The 16,373-nt window shown below is 45.3% G+C and overlaps 1 protein-coding gene and 1 long non-coding RNA gene across 2 annotated transcripts in view; both read left to right on the top strand.

Moving 5' to 3' along the window:
* ATPSCKMT (ATP synthase c subunit lysine N-methyltransferase) overlaps nucleotides 1-16,373 on the top strand; it is a 419,223-nt gene that overhangs the window by 18,756 nt on the left and 384,094 nt on the right. The window lies entirely within an intron of this gene.
* Nucleotides 118-813, top strand: LOC125121466 (uncharacterized). The gene is made up of 2 exons (XR_007133477.1): nucleotides 118-409; nucleotides 648-813. It is a non-coding gene; the product is annotated as an uncharacterized LOC125121466 (long non-coding RNA).

Genomic DNA, 16,373 nt, shown 5'->3' with positions numbered 1-16,373 from the left:
CACAGCCACAGCAACTTGGGATTTGAGCCACATCTGTGACCTACACCACAGCTCACAGTAGTGCCGGATCCTTAAGCCACTGAGCAAGGCCAGGGATCGAACCTGCAGCCTCGTGATTCCTAGTCAGGTTCGTTTCCACTGTGCCATGATGGGAACTCCCAGGAGTCTTCTAAGCTTGTGCTGTTATGTGTGTTTCCTGGCTTAGCACTGGCCAAGGGCATTGCAGAAAAGCCTTTGAAGTTACTGCAGAACGTACTATAGGAGTCTACTTAAGACTTGACGGACAGAGAAGAATCACATCCCTTGGTTGTGTGGTGTCTTGTCTACTGGGGCCTTTATTAAGACGTTGGAGTCATCTGGGCCATGGTGAAGTGTTCCTCACACCGGCAGCAGGGGGCCAACCAAGGAGGTGTGTAGACTGCCCCTCCTGTCCAACAGCTGCCTTCCTCTTCCTTGGTGATAGACTCCCCCAGTTCTTCAGGTGTCAGGGACAGTGGGCCCTGGTGGTGTGATCCCATCCCTTGGGTGTCAGGATGGGATTTATCCAGTTCCCACTGCTGAGGTTGGAATGATGTCTGCTGGGAACTTTGGGAAGGCTTTGGCTGCAGTAATACCTGAAGTTGTACCAGGCGTTTTGCAACCACCAGGGGAAATATGAAGATGAAACCCAAGATGCTGAGGCTGGAGAAGTGAAAAGAAGGACCGCCGCTGCATCTTTGATGATGCTCCAGACTGCTGAAGTGGCCTGGAGCCTCCGACTTAGGGACATCTTGTCAAGTGAAGTAATAAACCCGTGTTCTTCAGGGGTTTCTACTGGGTGTTGTGTTATTTGCACCTGCAGCGGCCTGACAGAGACAGGAGCATTGAGACAGGCCTGGGGAGAGGGGTGCCTGGTAGTGTGAATGGCAGGCACCGTGAGCCCGCTCCCCCCATTGGGGGCAGAGACAGAGGAAGCAGCACTTTCTCGAAAGGCTGGAAGGTGTGTCTGAAGGATGGAGAGCTCCGGGGAGCAGGGAACCCAGAGTAGCTCCCAGAGTGGTGTTTGGGAATTGTGCCAAGTCGGGGGGCTATGAACTTGGACCAGACTTCACAGCTGATGTCCCAGGAACGCATCATGATCTTGGGGACATGGGTACAGGGGTGAGTAATAGCAGAGCCTCAGCCCTATCCCTGCACCCAGTCCTACAGAGGAGAGGCAATTCCTCAGGATTGAAAAGGAGTTAGGAAAAGGAAGGGACGGAATCCCTCAGACCGCCCTTGGCAGGTAGGGTTGCCAAGTAGAGGCGCTGTGTTACAGGCTGCACGTTGATGTCCTGCAGAATTCCCGTGTCGAAATCCTAACCCCTAATGTGATGGTGTCTGGAGGTGGGGCTTTTGCTTCAGGTCACGAGGGTGGAACCCTCATCACCGGGATTAGTGCCCTAATAAGAGAGACCCAGAGAGCTCCCTTGCCCCTCCCACCTAGTGAGCACAGAGCGTTAAGCTGGGGCTGTCCGTGAGCCAGGAAGCAGGCCTCCACTGAAGCAACCCCCCACCCCCACCCCCCGTGGTATTCCGTTACAGCAGCTCAGCTAAGATGGGCTGGTGACATAGAAGAGCTAAGCCTGGCGCCACCCAGACTTGGCTGGGCTCCAGCCAGCATTTCCTTGGCCCCAACCAGGAAAGGAAGTTAAAGGGAGCCAAAGTTCAGGAGGATTCTCCTACATGCCCGGGCTGCAAGGATGGGAAACCATCCGGCTGACCTGATGGTCGGGGCTGAAGAGGCTCCAGATGTGCCGCTGGGTGGCGCCACCCTCCCAAAAGAGACCTCCCCTCCTGGCTCACACAGGAAGCATGTGATAGTCTGTCCCTAAACCAACATGGGTGAGAAAAAACTGGAAAGAGAAAAAGGAACAGAAGAAACCACACTGATGAGCAGTGTGAATTCTGGATGGTAAAGGGTCTTGAAAACATCCTAAGAGGGATCTTTCAAAGTGTGAAGGGTTGCCACGCAGCAGCGGAAGGGAACGTGGTAAGACCACCGTGTGTCCAGGTGTCCTTGGGCTGGAAGCGACCTGATCTCATCCTTGGGGGGGGGGGGAGCACTATCCTTAATTATTTCCTCTTTTTTAACCAAGGGGAGTCTTCAGTAACTTGCTCACTTGCCACCCGACACGGGGGCACAGGACCTTACTACACTCAGCTGCCTCCCTGCAGTTGGAGGTGTTCCGTGGCTCTGGGCTGTGAACTCGGGTCACTGGGTGTGTGCTTGAGGGGTGTGGAGTTCACGCTCAGGATAAGGAACTGTCCTAATAAAGTTATTTAAAGTCAGAATGTGTTGCCTCTGGACCCAGTGAGTCCCCTTCACTGCAGATGTCGGAGCAGAGCCTGGACAGCCACTTGGTGGGGATGTTGCAGAAGGAATCCAAGCCAAGAGCAGGCTGAGTCCGAAGCTGACCTAAAGTGAGTTTTCTAGTCTTAGCAGGGTTGCCTGCATCTCAGCCCACCTCAGGGGTCTGTGAAGCTACGAAACGGTTTTCATCAGTGAAGGCGGGTCACGTATCTCTGGAACTCAAACTCGAGGAAGCTGTGCTTTACAGAACAGAGGACATGACATATTGGGGGGCTGATGAATGAAGAGAAATGGATGAGGACCCGAGCTGAGGATATGGATGCTCACACAAGGAAGCTGGAATCTTAAGACCCCAGGGGGCTTGGCTGGAGAGAATACACCGAGTTCATCAGCTACCGATTAAACCGGGGGCTGGGCTGAAGCCTCTGGTGGAAATGGCACTTCACCCTTCACCTTGTCCTGGGAGCAGCCTCACAGGGACCAGAACCCCTTGACCCTCCTCCAGTTCGTGGGACCAGAGTTGGGCATCCAAAGCGACTGGCAAATAGACAGGAGATGAGCTCCTGGATCCATGTTGAGAATTCTAATTGGGGGACAGAAGGATCAGGCACAACTAAGTACAAGTTAAGGTCATAAAGTTGAGGCCAGAGGAACTTGGAGGGCTGGGAGAGACCGGAGAGACAGGTTTTTCTCTGGGTCAGGGTTTCAGTGCGGGGAGCAAGCCTCCGTCCTGGGCAGGGAGGGGGGTCACCTGCCAGGCGCTGGCGCCTGCCCCTGCCCACCGGGCGACAGGAGGAGCTGTCACGTCCCTGGAACATCTCAGCCACCTCCTCATTGGGTTTGCTTGAGTGTCCTGTTCCTTCAAGAACTCCATTTAGGAACTAGGTTGTTTTGGGATGAATGAAAATACTAATCGCCGCTGTGGTGCAATGGGACGATTGGCAGTGTCTCTGCTGCGCCAGGACACAGGCTGGATCCCTGGCCAGGCACAGTGGGTTAAAGGATCCGGTGTTGCCACGTCTGTGGCATAGGTTGCAGCTGTGGCTTGGATCTGATCCCTGGTGGGGGAACTCCATATGCTGTGGGGTGGCCAAAAACAAGGGGGAAAAAAAAAGTAGAAAATACTGCTTGTCATGGCAGGTATGAAACGTGAGGGGCCCATTTTCCCCAAAGATGAGGCAGGCCATATACTTAAATGGGAAAAAGGATATTTTTATGAATATAAGGAAATCTCCATCTAAATAGCACAATGACGTTTCTTGCGCAGATAGGAAACTTCAGTCATCGGGGTCCTCTGAGGCCGAACTCCTTTCCCCTTCAGAGTGACGTGTTCCCGTAGTAACGGCATGTTACGGATGAATTGGTATCGGCACATCTGTGACCCAATGGACCAATGCAAATTGAACATGAACAAAAAAAACCCCATGCCTTTTATAGGTGAGGGAGATTCCAAGTCTTACTTCTAATTTAATATTACGGCGTGAACATTGTCCAAGAAGAATTGATAAAACAGTAGCTTATCGATCCCTAGATTGAATTCAAGGATGTGAGGGAGGAACCCAGTTAGTTTTCTTCTAATATTTTAGGATGAACCATTGGGCAGCGGAATGGTTTTTTTCCTAAGAATGAATCCAAATGTTGGAAGAATTTCACTAAACTCCATCTATATCCCAACCTTGCTGGGTACATTCGCCAAGCAAGGACTTGTAGGGTTTGCCGTAAATATAGCTTTGCAGTGTTGTTCCTGGGGGACGTGATGCTGAAGGGATGATGTGTCACCAGATACCAGGGGAAATGCTGGCACCGAAGAGCTGGTAGTCAGCAAGTCGTCCAGCAAATGAAGCTGCTGCTGTCCCAGTGATGGTCCCTTAGCTCCTCCTGCACCCTCTGCTCTTACCCTTTGCCTTTCCAGCACACAGCCCTTTCTTCACATCTCGCACGTGGGAATTCCAGGGCCGGGGTCAGACCTCTGTCACAGCAGCAGCCCGATCCTTGTCACAGCAGTAACAATGCCAGATCCTTAACCCACTGAGACACCAGGGAACTCTTTCTAATCTTGAAGTGGGACATTTTCAGAGGCAGTTGCATCTTGTCGAGGAGTGTGTTAATATGTGTTTGAAGTTCAGTAAGACTGAAGGAGATGGATTTGAAATGGATAAGTGTCAGATTCCTTTGCTTCCACTACCCTGACCCCAGAGCACACTGCCCAGCTGGCATACCTGGGACAGCTCAGAAAGGCAAACTGTGGTCGCCAGAAGATTCTCGTGCCCGGAAATGTTCATTGTCAATGGAAATTTGGGGAGTTCCTTTCGTGGCACAGCGGAAACAGGCCCGACTAGAAGCCATAAGGATGTGGGTTCTATCCCTGGCCTTGCTCAGTGGGTCGGGGATCTGGCATTGCTGTGAGCTGTGGTGTAGGTCAAAGACGTGGCTCAGATCTCCCATTGCTGTGGCTGTGGTGTAGACCGGCAGCTGTATCTCCAATTAGACCCCTGGCCTAGGAACCTCCATATGCTGCGAGTGCAGCTCTAAAAAGCAAAAAAAAAAAAAAAAAAAAAAAAAGAATGGAAATTTGTAGTCCAGGAGCTGTGACTGTAAGGATAGCGCAATAGTGCATGTATATTGATGTCTCCCGTGTTGTGGGCCTTTTATGTACACTATTTTTAGTTCTCATGTTAACTCTGCCGTCTAGATATATTTCTTTTCCCTCTTTTTTTTTTTTTCATTTTTCATTTTTGGCCACCGCGAGGCACATGGAGCTCCTGGACCAGGGATCAGATCCAAGCCGCAGCTAAGACCTATGCTGCAGCTGTGGCAACGCTGGATCTTTAATCCACTGTGCCGGGCTGGGGATTAAACTCACGTCCAGCACTCCTAAGACACCCCTGATCCCATTGCATCACAGCAGGAGTTCCTAGATATGATATCTCTTAGTGGGATAAACTGAGGCATTTAAAACATAATTCATTGGCTAAGGCCCAAGCACTCATAAGCAAGGAGTGGAGCTGGTATTTGAACCAGATTCACCTGATACAAAAACTGTGCCATTTTCCCTATTTCACAGCCTGGCCAGGGCGTGGCGATGGCTCTGCTGCTCCAGAATCATCCAACCTACCCGCCTAGCTTGGGTACTAGCAACATTTGAATGATTCTAAAGCTTGGGTTCCATGACATTCTATCAGAGGGTAATGGCTCAGGGTGGCCCTTGAGCAATAATATCTTCTAAGCAGAATTGAATTCCCACCTTCCTGTTAGACTGCCCAGCTACAGGTGGCTTAGTGCAGACATTCCACTTATGTTGCAAAATAAACCGGGTGAGAGTTCCCATCTGTATTAGTTTGCTCAGGCTGCCATAACAAAATGGCACTGAATAGGTAGTTTGCAACAACAGAAATGTATGTCTCATGGTTTGGAGTCTGGGAGTCCCAGATCAGAGTGTGGGCAGGTGTAGTTTCTCCTGGGACCTCTCTCCTTGGCTTGCAGATGGCCGCCTTCTCACTGCATCCTCACATGACCTTTCCTTTTTCTACACCTGCCTCCCTGCTGTGTTTTCCTTCTCTTATAGGGACCACCAGTCCTACCAGATTCGGGCCCCACCCTTCAGCCTCATTTTAACGTACTCACCTCTTTAGAGGCCCTGGCTCCCAGTATAGTTGAAATCTGAAGTTTGGGGATTAGGGCTTTAACATATGAATCTAGGGAGACCACAGTTCAGTCCATAAAAACTGACAAGTTAATGTTAGCTTCATTTTGTAAGTAAATAACTGGTCCCAGCCAAAACAGCATCAGTAGGAGACTGGTTAATTACTTTTTGGTATATGTGCCTGGAGCCGCGGAGAGAGAGACCCCAGCAGAGTGATAGGTACCAATGCACATGTGATTTCCAGAGAGGGTCTTGTGCTCTATGCAATGATGCACATTAAGCGCAATTGCCTTCTGGAAAAGTAGGGTTAGCAGGACTGCTCAGAACGGGTGCAGCCTTGAGGTCAGAGCATTGACAGAATCACTGGTTCCTGGCGAGATTACCTGGACCGTCCAGACAGGCAGCTCAGCGGCACTGGAGACTGTCCCAGGGGATAATAATCTATACAAATAGCACGGGAATACTGGCTTTGGGGAACCACACAGTGACCATGAACCCCGGAGGGCTCACGCCTGCACCCAGCTTGGGACTGCAGCAGCCAGGGGTGCCCCCTCCGGCAGTACAGATGCTCCTTTCATATTTTCTTAAAAGTACAGAGGAAAGGGTTCCTGGTGGAGACACTTCCCTTCCAGCTGAAACTTCCAGTCTTGCCCTCCTCATTCAAAGCCAAGCTCCTTTGCAGGAAAAATCACACATGACTTAATAAGACTTCCAGGTTTTTCTCTCCTCTGCATCAATGATGTGGGAGCTAATTGGTGTTACAGCAGCAGGTGTTGCTGCAGGCAGACTCTTGTCGCGTGTAAAGAGCAAGGGGCGGAGCAGCGATGTTTGCTTCTATTTATGTCATCGAGGGGCATCAGGAGCTCACATATGCGTGTTTCTCTCCCTCCCTCCCTCTCTCTCTCCCTCTTTCTTTCTCTCTCTCTCTCTTTCTCACACACACACACTGCCCCAAATAATCAATGTATATTTGAGAAAGTGGTAATAGCTTTTGCGTCCCAGGAGGGTGGGTGGTGTTTGGGACTTAAAGGTGAGAGGAAGACATCTTTCGTTACATATTTAAATTTTTTTTTTTTTTTTTACCATGCACATGAGTTTTCAATGGAAAGTTACTTTTTACAAATTTGCATGCACAGATAGAAGATTAGCTCTGATTCACGTAGGACATGCCACTTTTGAAAGCACATCTGAGACAAAACTGCTCAGTGACGATGTGGGGTTCTTGTATGCTGGTAAATAATAGCAGAAAATCTGAGAGCTGGGCGTTTCAGGGCAAACCCAAAGCTTTTGTGAATGGAGAAACAAAATGCCAGTGATGTGTGTTGGTTAAATATTGTGTGTGAATTTTTTCACCTTCAGGTCTTTCCCTCTTTCCCCTCTGATAAACGTCCTTATCATAAAATGAAAGCGAGAAACACGTGCTTTGTGAGATTTAGGTCAGCAGTCCCCAAAGTCAGAGACTGGAGGACAGGAGGTGGGGGAAGAGTGAGAGGGTGGCCCTGGGCAGAGCATCCCTTCCCTGGGGGAGACCTTCCCCTCCACCCTCCTCTTTTGTGCCACCGCCACCATGGAGCCCCTCCCCCTTCCCTTCACCCTCACCGTCCCCTCCTGCCTCCTCTGGGAGATTGCTGCTGATTTTTAGAACTGATTATGCCTGCCAACAACTTTTGACAGCAAGTTAAAATCCATGATGCTTTCGCTTTTGCTTTGTGTACTGTCTGAAAAAGGACATCCTGGGTAGATGAACCGGTGACATGTGCAGACAGTCTGAATGCAGCCTTTAGGGTATTGATTCTAAATAACCATAATTTCCGTCTGAAACATTTCCTTTGTGGCTCGGGAGTTCCTTCCCAGGACTGGCAATTGACTCCCAACCCTTCAGGCCGCCGTTTACCTTGGGCTCCCCTGTTAGAAATGCTTCTGTAAACTGGCCTGACCCCTGGCTCCCTATCACCTCTTACCCCCTGGTCTAATTTTACCCCCTAGGGGCTACTCTGAACCAATCTGATGCTTCAGAGATCTGAGGGACTCTCATATCTTTGAGCAAGAAGGCCCCGAGCATCTTCTGTTCTCAGTTGTTCACATAAACTAACTCCTTAGGCTGGTAACTCTCCTCTGAAGAAGCTGGATTTTGTGGGATCTTTCTGAAGGGTGGCTCCTGGACCCAGACACGACTCCAGAGGTGGCCTGACCAGCACAGAGGAGACAGGGCGACCCCCTCCTGTATCTTCAGATTAGACGGACATGTGACACTCTTACATGGAGTTTTTACGTATGCCTGTAATATTATATAAACCATATTGGTGCAGGCAGGGCCTTTTTTTTTTTTTTTTTTTAAACCCCTAACTGGGTTTTAGGTTTTTGAAGCAGATGAAGAACCTTAAATGCCTTCCATGTGAAATTTTATCATGTTCAATTTGCCCCACTGTCGGGGTTTCAAAGGAATGCTGGATCCTTTTTTTTTTTGTCTTTTGTCCTTTTAGGGCCACACCTGTGGCTTATGGAGGTTCCCAGGCTAGGGGTCTAATTGGAGCCTACACTAGAGCCACAGCAACGCCAGATCCGAGCTGCATCTGTGACCTATACCACAGCTCCCACGGCAACGCCAGATCCTGAACCCACTGAGCAAGGCCAGGGATCGAACCCGCAACCTCATGGTTCCTAGTCAGATTCGTTTCCCCTGCACCATAACAGGAACTCCCAGAATGCTGGATCCTAATTTCATCACCTCTTCCTCTGCTGTGCCCCTGTGCCACCTACACCTGTGACAACCAGGCCATCCGTGTTCTCATCCACCTAGTTTGAAGGAAGCAGCCCCAACCTTTGAATGAAGTGGAGCCCTGAGAGCTCCCCACCCCGAAAGGCATCTCTTTGCTCTCCTGGCCGTGCTCTTAGGGCTTGTTGTTTACTAGGTTCTCTTACAGCTCCCTTTTCTCTGTCTCGACTGTGTCGCCAGAGTGTCACTTCCACGTGGACTGTGTCACTGTCTCCCAGCTCAGAAGACAGTGTCTGCGTGTCTTTGGCAGTTGGTCTGTAGGTGTTTGTTGAATAAATGGGCGAATGAAGGGTGTCAGGGGAGAGGTCCCACGTCCTCCTGAAGCCCAGCCGCGCTGTCTTCCTTCATCCCGCGCCCAGTGGTGCTGGCTCTCTCTAGTTAGTAAACTCGCTACCCTGCTGCGATTCATTCCTAGCCGTCCACACTGTCTGTAGTCGCTACTTTTTTGTTTTCCTTATTATTTTTAAGAAAGTTTATTGGAACATGGTTGACTTAGTGTTGTGTTAGTTTCAGGTGTACAGCAAAGTCAATCAGTTATGCATATACACATCTCCATTTTTTTTCAGATTCTTTTTTCCCTTTATTGGTTATCACAGGAGTTCCTGTCGTGGCTCAGTGGTTAGCGAATGCGACTAGGAACCGTGAGGTTGCGGCTTCGATCCCAGGCCTTGCTCAGGGGGTTCAGGATCTGGCGTTGCTGTGAGCTGTGGTGTAGGTCACACCACACCTCTTTCCTGAAGTCCAGCTCTCCTTAGCCCACGGTTCCCAGAGTCGACCTTCCTCCCCTCTTCAGCACATCACCAAGAGCTCTCTGGCATCTCTCTGGTTGACATGATTTATCCAGCATCCCCGGTAATAATCTGGCTGGTCTCATTTACACAACTTCTCACATTTCACATAGTATTTTATTCTAACATGGATTCATTAAGAGCAGTTAAGTGACTTGACTCTCTGTAGATTAAAAATGCCCACGTTGGAATACCTGTTGCTGTCCATTCTGTTTTTTAAAACTTTCTTTTGCTTTTGATGACTGTGAAATTCTCACAGTGCTGGCTTCTTCCTGTGTAAATGAGTCTAAATTTGAGATCTCTAAGGAGAAAGTTTTTCTTCTCATAATCACTAATTGGGGTAACACTTGTCTCCACTAACAACTTTTCATTTATATTTTCTCCATGAAAATCTAAGCAGATGGGCGGGTGGTGCGTTCCAAAGATAGAACAGTGGATTTCACATCTACCACGTGTTTCTGCTTTTATTTACAATTTACAAATCATTTTCCTGTATCGTTTTTTTTTTCCTCCTGTCCATCAGACTTCTCTCCTCTTCCCATGAGCACTCACCTTCATCTTATTTTCCCTCCTGTCTCTCTTGCGCTTTGGGTCCCAGCATGTGCCTTATACTCTTTCTGTCCTTGATGGGCCGTTTCCTTCCACATTTTAATTTTTCTGAATCCAATTTTTGATCACAAAATTCATGCCTTAACAAAGACCGTCTTCATTTTGTTTCCTTCATGTTTTGCTAGGCGTCATCTTGTTTTTTATATTTTATTTCGTAGCATATCTGCTGATGCAGCATCACTTTTGTTTCTAGTAAATGAAAGGAAGACATTTCCACCCACTGAGTAGTTAAGCAAAAAGAAGAAAAAAAGGGCCGAGTGCTCAGCACTTCTCTGAGATAAGTATGTGATGGATTTACATTTTATTCTGTTCCACTGTTTGGTTCACAGGTTGGTGTTTTGTATCTTCAGTAGTTTAGAACTTATTTGTTAAGGTTTTTAAAATATGAATTTTGATCCTGTATAGAGTTTCCATTAAAACAGAAGGTTCTGATTTTTTTTTTTTTCAAAGCATAAAGAGTTACTTTGGGAGTTCCCATTGTGGCTCAGTGGTTAGTGAATCCGATAGGAACCATGAGGTTGCGGGTTCGATCCCTGGCCTTGCTCAGTGGGTTAAGGATCTGGCATTGCTGTCAGCTGTGGTGTAGGTCGTAGATGAAGCTCGGATCCCGTGTTGCTGTGGCTGTGGTATGGGGTGGTGCCTACAGCTCCCATTAGACCCCTAGCCTGAAACCTCCATATGCCATGGGTGTGGCTCTAGAATCAACAGAAAGACCAAAAAAAAAAAAAAAAATTAATACAAACAAGCAAATATTTCAAATTACCCGTATGACTATTGGTCATGTCCCGCAAACTGCTAGCAAACATGAAAATGATTCAGACCGATTATGATGAATTCTGTCCCAGAAGCAAATGAGCTGTTGCCGGAATTAAAACCAGAAAGAGAATCTCACTGCTCCGTTTTACAAGGAAGGGAATGATAATGGACAGTGATTTGCTACTTCCAGTTGTTTTTCCCCACAGCAGGAGAAAGTTTCAGAGTTTCAAAGTGGATGTAATATGTTCTTTTTTTGGTTTTCAATCCTTTATTCAGAAAAAACGGTAGTATGGCCTAAAAAAATGGTAGTGTTTTCCAAGTGTGGGCTGATAATGGTACCATGTGTAAGTACTGTGTAGAATGTTTTCACCTATTGTTTTAAGGTTTTAATAGTAAAATCTGAAAGCTATATACTTAAAAAATTGAGATATAGTTTACATTCATGAAAATACAACTATTTTTAGTTTACAGGGCTGTGAGTTTTGACAAATGCATGCAGTCACATAGATAGTGAGATGTAGAATAATCCCACTACCCAGAAAATTCCCTTGTGCACCTTTGTGGTCAGACCCTCTCCCAGTTCCCACTCCCTGGCAGCTGCTGATCTATCTCCTGTCCCTGAATTTTCCTGAATATTCTATAGATGGAATCATACAGAATGTAAGCCTTTGAGTCTGGCTTCTTTTCGCTTATCATAATGCATTTGAGTTTCACCTATGTTGTGTGTTTATTATTCTTTATTGCTGAGTGGGTGTCTGACACCTGACTTTTTCACTCACCAGTAAAAAAAAATTGGATTTTTTCGCAGTGCTTGATGATTGTGAATAAAGTCGCTGTAAACATTTGCATAATTTTTTTTGAACACAGGTGCTTTTCAAGTTGGGTAAATACCCAGAAATAGAACTGCTGGGTGGATGTTACTGTTATAAGAAACCATGAGAGTGTACCTATATTTTGGACATTCCACTAGCAGTGGAGGAGAGTTTCCGTTGCTCGGCCTCCTCATCAGCACTTGGTTTTCTGAGTTTTCTCCTCTCTTTCTAACGCATTCGTCTGGTGTCTTATTAGGGCATCATTTTGCATTTTCCTAAGGCCGTAATGGGGAGCATCTTTTCATAATCCCATTTGCAAATCACTTCTTCTTCTTCTTTTTTTTTTTTTTTGCTTTTTAGGGCCTCGCCCTGGGCATGTGGCAGTTCCTGGTGTAGGTGTTGAGTTGGAGCTACAGCTGCCCACCTACACCACACCCACAGCAATGCAGGATCCACACATTGTCTATGATCTACACCACAGCTCACAGCAATGCCAGATCCCTAACCCCCTGAGTGAGGCCAGGGATTGAACCCGCATCCTCATGGATACTAGTTGGATTTCTTACAGCTGAGCCACAACGGGAACTCCACAAAGCAGAAGTTTTTAAATTTGATGAACTACAACTTATCAATCTTTTATGAGTTGTACTTTGATGCCATATTGAACAACTCTTTGACAAAGTCATAAAGATTTTCTCCTATGTTTTCTTTTAGATATGTTGTAGTTTTATGTTTTACGTTAAGGTCTATGATCCGTTTGGGATTACATTTTATGGGGTGAGGTATGAATTAAAGTTTATTTCTTTGCATATGGCCATCCAGTTGTTCCAGCAGCATCTGTTCAAAACACTGTTCTTTCTCGCTCGCTCTCTCTTTTTTTGCTTTTTAGGGGTGCATCTGCAGCATATGGAGGTTCCCAGGCTAGGGGTCAAATTGGAGCTGTAGCTGCAGGCCTACACCACAGCCACAGCAATGGGGGATTCGGGCCGTGTCTGCAACTTATACCACAGCTCATGGCAACGCCAGATTGCTGACGCGCTGAGCGAGGCCAGGGATGGAACCTGCACCCTCATGGATACTAACTGGATTTGTTTCCTCTGCACCACGACGGGAACTTCCTGTTCTTTCTTTTTTGAATTGCCTTTGCCTATGTGTTGAAAATCACTTGACAGAGTATGTGTTGAGTCCCCTTCTGGACTGCATAGTTTGTTCTGCTGATCCACGTGCCAGTCCTTTCTGTAGTTCCTTACAGTCTTAATTACTACGGCTTTACGGTAAGACTCAACTTTGCTCATTATGAACATTGTTTTGGCTGTTACAGTTCCTTTTTCTTTCCATGTAAATTTTAGAGTAAGTTTGCCAATTTCTTTCTTTCTTTTTTTTTTGCTTTTTAGGGCCAAACCTGTGGCATATGGAAGTTCCCAGGCTGGGGTCAAATCGGAGTTACAGGTGCCAGCCACAGCCACAGCCACAGCATCGTAGAATCCGAGTGGTGTCTGCGACCTACACCACAGCTCATGGCAACACCGAATCCTTAACCCACTGAGTGAGGCCAGGGATCGAACCCAAATCCTCATGGATCCTAGTCCAGTTCGTTAACGGCTGAGCCATTAAGGGAACTCCAAGGTTGCCAATTTCTAAAAAAAACCTTTACTGAGATTTTGAAGGGGTTTGCATTAAATCTGTAGATTGTTTTGGGAGAATTGATCCCTCCAAATATAGCCATATTGAGTCTTCCAATCCATGAACACAGTATACCTCATGTGTACTTAAGTGTTTAATTTCACCAGTATTTTGCATTTTCCAGTGTACAGATCTTGCACATATTTTGTTGGCTTTGTACCTAAATATTTCATGTTTTCGGGTAGTGTTGTAAGTAGTACTTTAAAAATGTCATTTTCCATTTTTTTTTATTCCTGAAAAATATAGAAGTACAACTGATTTTTATACGTGGACCTTGAATTTGCTAAATCCACTTATTAGTCCTTGTAGCTCCTTTGTAGATCCTTTGGGATTTTGTTTTTGTTTTGTTTTATCTTTCCTGCAGCATATGGAAGTTCCCAGGCTAGGGGTCAAATTGTAGCTGCAGCTGTTGGCCTACACCACAGCCACAGACAGCAATGCCAGATCCAAGTCGCGTCTGCAACCTAAGCCGAAGCTTATGGCAATGCGGGATCCTTAACCCACTGAGTGAGTCCGGGGATTGAACCCATATCTTTATGGATACTAGTCAGATTCATAACCTGCTGAGCCACAATGGGAACTCCTATTCTTTGGGATTTTTAATGTACATAACCTTGTTGATTGCATTTCTCGTTTTATCTTATTAAAAACATGAAATGGAGATATTAATTTCTGATTTCTCCCTTTTTCATGGATTAATGAGAGAATTCTGAAAAGCAGACTTTCTCATAAGATAGGTTTTATACCATTATAATTGTAATGTACTTTAGTTAAGAAATCTATTAAGATAGCAAGTGATATATTTGATAATTATGATTCAAATCCTGTGTGATCCGTGCCGTCTAAAATCTATTGCAAGTCCAAGTATCAGTGCTAGAATGATGTTAAACATAATGGAAATTTTACCCTCCAGGGTTTTAACCCTTCAAGAGCCTCTCTAGTCTTCTACATTGCCGTTTTATAAAGAATAACAGATCTTTGGATTTGTAGGTCAATTTCTGTCATCTAAGGTTATGAGATAATTGTCATATTTTCATAATTATTTTTTGAAAAGTGATCCTTGTTTTTAATGAGCATGAGATTATGGTTAATTTCCTTGGTCTGGTTGCCATTTATTTTCTAAAATTACAAACATGCATACACACATTGTATTTCGAAAGGGACAGTGATGAAATTTTTGATAAATCAATGAAGAGTAAATGCATAGCACCCAAGCTGGAGATTCTACCTCAGTGGTGAGTAGTACCAGCCTTAGCTATGGCTATGCTTTAGTAAACTTCATGGACCAAATGTTTTGCCAGTGAAGTGGTAAACATGTTGAGGAAAGGGAGAAGGTGCATGTGATTTGCCTCCCACTGAAAAATGATCATTGCAGAATATTTTATGATAATTCCAATAAAAGATGGACTGAGTGATTTTTGGTCATTTTCCTAGCCATTATCCTCTAGACACGTAGCTTTGATGTGGCATGGTTTTACATCTACATGATACGGTACAGAAGAATAATGACAAAGTTACTTTTCTATTTAAGGAAAATAGATGTGACAAAGAAAAATGTGATTATTAGTGTTTTCATTTTCATCTTATTTGCAATAACTTTTTATATAATTTCTTGGACCAAAGATTTTATGTAATTTTGGACATAATCAGATTCTTACATATCTTAGTATTTTATCTGATGCTTTTTTTAAAACAAGGAACTAGTTATTTACTGTTAAGGCATTGATTTTTTTTAAAGTGTTCAATTCAGTGATTTTTATTGGTATATTCACAAAGTTGTGCAATCATTGCCACTATCTAATGTCAGAACATATCCCGCACCCCAGAAATAAACCCTGAACCCACTAGCAGTAATCCTTGTCCTCTACTTCTCCAGTTTTTGGAAGTCATTAATCTATTTTCTGTCTCCATGAATTTGTCTTTTCTAGAAATTTCATCTAAATGGAATCATACAATATGTGGTCTTTTGTACCTGGCTTCTTTCACTTAGCATAATGTTTTCAATTTTCATCCATGTTGTAGCAAGTAATAGTACTTCATTACTTTTTATGGTTGAATAATACTCTACTGTGTGTATATGCTGAATTTTATTATCCATTCATCAGTCGATGGACATTTGGATTGTTTCCACTTTCTGGCTCTTATGAATGATGCTGTTATGAACATCTGCATACAAGTTTTTGTGAGAATGTTTGTTTTCAGTTCTCTTGCTGGGTCATATGGTAATTCTGTGTTTAACATTTTGAGGAAGTGCCAAATGATATTTCAAAGTGGTCACACCACTTTACATCCTCAGCAATGATGTATGAGGGTCCTAATTTCTCTTCATCCTATCAATACTTGTTATTGTCCTTTTTAAAAAAAATTATAGCCATCCATGGGGAGTTCCCTTCGTGGCGCAGTGGTTAACGAATCCGACTAGGAACCATGAGGTTGTGGGTTCGATCCCTGGCCTTGCTCAGTGGGTTAAGGATCTGGCATTGCCGTGAGCTGTGGTGTAGGTCGCAGACGCGGCTCGGATCCCTTGTTGCTGTGGCTCTGGTGTAGGCCGGCAGCTACAGCTCCAATTCGACCCCTAGCCTGGGAACCTCCATATGCCGCAGGAGCGGCCCTAGAAAAAGGCAAAAAGACAAAAAAAAAATTTATAGCCATCCTAATGAGTATTAAATGGTATCTCATGGTGGCTTTGATGGTGATGAATGATGTTGAGTATCTTTTCATGTGCATACATACATTCTTTGGAGAAATGTCCATTCAAATCACTTGCCCATTTAATAGATTATTCACCTTTTTATTAGTGAATCATGATGAGTTCTTTAATTATTCTGGATGCTAGACTTTTATCAAATACATGATTTGTAAATATTTTTATCTCATTCTGTTGGTTGTCTTTTCACTTTCTTGATAGTATCCTTTGAAGCACAAACATTTTAGCTTTGATGAAGTCTAATTTACCTTTTATTGTGTTGTGTCA

Source organism: Phacochoerus africanus, chromosome 1 (assembly GCF_016906955.1).
Source record: "Phacochoerus africanus isolate WHEZ1 chromosome 1, ROS_Pafr_v1, whole genome shotgun sequence".
NCBI classification, from domain to species: domain Eukaryota; kingdom Metazoa; phylum Chordata; class Mammalia; order Artiodactyla; family Suidae; genus Phacochoerus; species Phacochoerus africanus.
The sequence above is the reverse complement of the archived record's forward strand: the minus strand, read 5'-3'. Positions and strand labels throughout refer to the sequence as shown.